Source organism: Neomonachus schauinslandi, chromosome 6 (assembly GCF_002201575.2).
Source record: "Neomonachus schauinslandi chromosome 6, ASM220157v2, whole genome shotgun sequence".
Lineage (NCBI taxonomy): Eukaryota > Metazoa > Chordata > Mammalia > Carnivora > Phocidae > Neomonachus > Neomonachus schauinslandi.
In genome coordinates this window covers 43,070,152-43,073,759 of record NC_058408.1, presented here as the reverse complement: position 1 = coordinate 43,073,759, position 3,608 = coordinate 43,070,152, and the positions used below count along the sequence as shown (strand labels likewise).

The following is a 3,608-nucleotide window of genomic DNA, read 5'->3' as shown; positions in this document are numbered from 1 at the left end:
AAAAAAAAAAAAAAAAAAAACAGGAAAGCTGCCACTTTAGTAACGGCCCCACACCACGTGCCCCCCACTCCCGGGGCCCGGAGCGGCGGGGCCCGCGCCTGTGCCCGCGGCGCGCGGAGAGGCGCGCCCCCGCAGAGCCGCGCGCTCCGCGCCCCCGCGACGCTGCGCACGCGTGCAGTTTCCCCCATCTCGGCGTTACCTGGGCGGTGTGGGTGAGGCGCCGGGACTGCGAGCACCTGAGTTTTTGCACCTCGGGACCCGTCGCGCGTGCTGCGGTGCGCCTGGATTCCCCCGGGCAAGCCTCTCTCTTCCTCTTCGGCTCAGCGGGTCCTTCCGCTTGCTGACGCCTCCTGGGCTCTTTCGCCTTAACTTCTGTCCAGGGCCCTGCAGCAACAGGTATTTCGTGGTTGTGGGCTTTGAAATGTGTGCTCTTTCAGAAGCTTGCTGAGAACACCGCCTGCCATCTCAAAGGAGATGACGAATATTAAAAGCGGATTAGTTACTAAAGTGGCAGCTTTCCTGCGTATTCTGGAGAACAGTTGAGTTTTGAAAGGGAGAAATAATTTTAAACAAAGTATCTCTACTTGTAGGAATGTCAAGAGTTTATTTTCTAATATCATGTACTGTGCTAATAAATCAGAAACACAGCCATAAACAAGTCCTCAGCTCCCTCTTGTTGAGGTGAATTAACCTCAATGTTCCCTAAAAGGCAGTGGTCGATGCTTATTTCATTGAGAGAAAATAAATTTCCCAAGGGCTTTCTAGTTTGCACCGTGCTTTTAAATCCATTGTAGAAGTTCTTTCATTGCACACAGCTCCAGAAATTATTTCATTAATCAATTCATAGAACAATCCTTTGTGATGGGTACTATTTTTTAAGTTCACATTTTACGGTTGAGGAAGCATCATCCCATTCAGAGACGTAGAGAGTTTAAGTGACTTGCCAAAGGCTAGCGGGCTCTGGGTAGTTGAGCGGTGATCTGGATTCAAGTAGTCTGGAAGATGATACTTTTAATCACCACTCTATGTTATCCTACAAAAAAAGAAAGGGAAAATCCTAGGTTTGTCTTGTAATGTTGACAAGAATATTATATCCCAATGGGACAGTGTTAGTAATTTTTTTTCAAAGTCACACTTTAATATATGCAAAATTAAATATTTCAGTACCCAAAAGGTATAGGACATTAGGTTTAAGATTGTCAACCAATAAACCAATATGCTAAATGAATAAACTACTGTTTAAAGAAATATGGTAGTATAAAGCAATGCCTTCTAGTAATGTGCTAGGGTTTGTTAAGAAACATGCTAAAATGGAATTTGATGTGCAAGAAATATATTGGGGGAGGGACCCAGAGAAGGCAGGGAGAGCCTTGATTGTCATTCAGGGCTGACACCTGTGGAAGAAACTATGGAAAGAAGAGGGTGGGGAAGGAAGGGTCTCACTGGAATGGGGGAGGGGCACATCATAGCCTCACCGCTTAAGACACTCAGAGCTTCTCCAGTGAATTGTGGGGAAGACATTTATCTTTAAAAATATGTATGCCTGTGCAAAAATATGAAACACTGAGGGAGGGGAAGACCTTAAGCTGGGCAGAGGGGTGAGTGTGTGGGTATGCATGTATGTGTGTGTATGATGAAGCAGGACAGTGTTTCTGAAAAGTCTTCCTGGGGAGGTGACACCTGAGCTGTCTTAGACAAGGAGTAGGCCTTAGGAGAAAGAAGAGGCAACAAAAGGCTCACTGCTGGCCGGAAGTCCTCTTACACTTGTCTGCTAAGTGGCATGGACTCTGTGACCTGTCTTCTATTGTTATACAGTATCATTTAATCATCATTACTTCTCATGCTCTTATTTCTTGTCCTGCAACTCCACTGTGAGGTGCTCAAGGCAGGTGCCATGTCCTATTCTTTTGTTTTTCCTACAGTGCAGAGCGCAGTCCTGTCCACCTGCAGGCCAAGAGGGTGGGATTTGGAGACATTTACTCCTTTACTCCCTTCAACTCTCCTTTGTTTTAAAAAAATATATTGGGGTTCCACATCATATTGTGTTCACTACAATTCAAGTTTGAAAGTCAGTGACGTGGAGGACAGAGCTTGGGGGATACAGTGCACTGTAATTGATCAGACTGGTCACATGTTCCATCCTTGGAAAGGGCAGTGGACCCTATCACGGCCTCTGGAACTAATGTGGGAAAAGGGTGGTTCCCCAGAAGGGTTCCCCGCACCTTCTTGTAATGATGTTAAATGCTCTAGTATCAATTTCAGGGTGTGGGGGGTGTTCCCCACACTAAGAATGAAAAGTTCTCTGACACCAGCTGGGTGTCCTACAATTTAACTCAATTCTGGTACTATCTACTCAGAGATAGCATCAGATTCCACAGATTAAGGGTTCAGTCCTACAAGTCTGCTCTCCCCACCCCACCCCCACTTCAGACGCCACATCAGACCCGGGCTCTTACCTGTGCTTCTGACCCTTTGGCTATAAACCAGACCCCTTCTTTGATTAATTTGCTGCAGCAGCTCACAGAACTCAAAGAAACATTTTACTTACTAGATCACTGGCTTTTATTAAAGGATGTAACTTGGGAATAGCCGGGTGGAAGAAATGCCTAGGGCAAGGGATGGGGAAAGGGCTCATAGTTTCCCTGTTTTCTCTGAGTACGAGTGTACCACTCTCCTAAAATCTCCATGTTCACCAACTGGAAGCCCGCCGAAAGCCCTCCTTTTTGGGTTTTTATGGAGGCTTCATTACATAGGCACGATTGATTAAATCACTGGCCATTGGTGATTAATTCAACTTTGGAGAAGGTTGCGGGTAGAACTGAAAGTTTCAACCTTCTAATCACATGGTTGGTTCTCCTTGCACCCAGCCCCCATCATAAGTGCTTTCCCAAAGTCACCTTATTAACATAACAAAAGACATTTATTGCTCTCATCTCTTAGAAAATGCCAAGAGTTTTAGGAGCTCTGTTCGGGGAAATGGAAGAAAGCAAAATATACATTTTTTATTATATATTATCTACATTGTATTTTATATATATACAGTTGTCACCAGAAAAGAGGAAATGGATTGTAGACAGCCAGAACACTGCTATATTGAGGAACATTCATGAAGGAAGGAGAATGTAATTTGGATTTTGGAAGTGTTGCTATCCATTGTGGGCCTGAAAAAGTTCTGTCCATAGGTGAGCAAGAAGAGTTCTTTGCATTCCTTGTAAAGATATATAACCGACTCATAGGTATGAGAATTACTCCTGGGAATTCTGGTTGTGTGGGCATGTTGGTGGGGCTGATGGAAAAGCCAAAGTTTATTTTTTGCATCAAAGTCCAGAGATCTTCAGAGCAGGGAGCAGGCCATGACTAGAAGTGGGACACGATTGCTGGTCCCCAAGACAAAGACCCTTTCAGGGTTTTATTTCTGAGGCTGAATGCCAACTAGTAGAGGGACATCTCTTGAGAGAAGAAAAGTCCTGTGCAGAAACTGGGTTTCAGAGAATGCTTTGGGGTCACAGGAAAGGATAGTTTTGAGAGCAGTCATGCTCAACTGTCTCCTGGCCCGGCCCTTTGGTGAAGGCATATTGGTTCCAGCTCAAAGGAAAAAATGAACAGAA

At 45.0% G+C, this 3,608-nt stretch overlaps 1 protein-coding gene across 1 annotated transcript in view; it reads right to left on the bottom strand.

The window, feature by feature from the left end:
• The window catches only part of NPL (N-acetylneuraminate pyruvate lyase), a 34,705-nt gene extending 34,427 nt beyond the window's left edge, over window positions 1-278 (bottom strand). Inside the window, exon 1 of the mRNA XM_021682576.1 lies at window positions 200-278. The gene's annotated coding sequence lies outside the window, so the exon portion shown is untranslated. The remainder of the gene's footprint in view (window positions 1-199) is intronic.
• Between the last annotated feature and the right edge of the window lie 3,330 nt (window positions 279-3,608).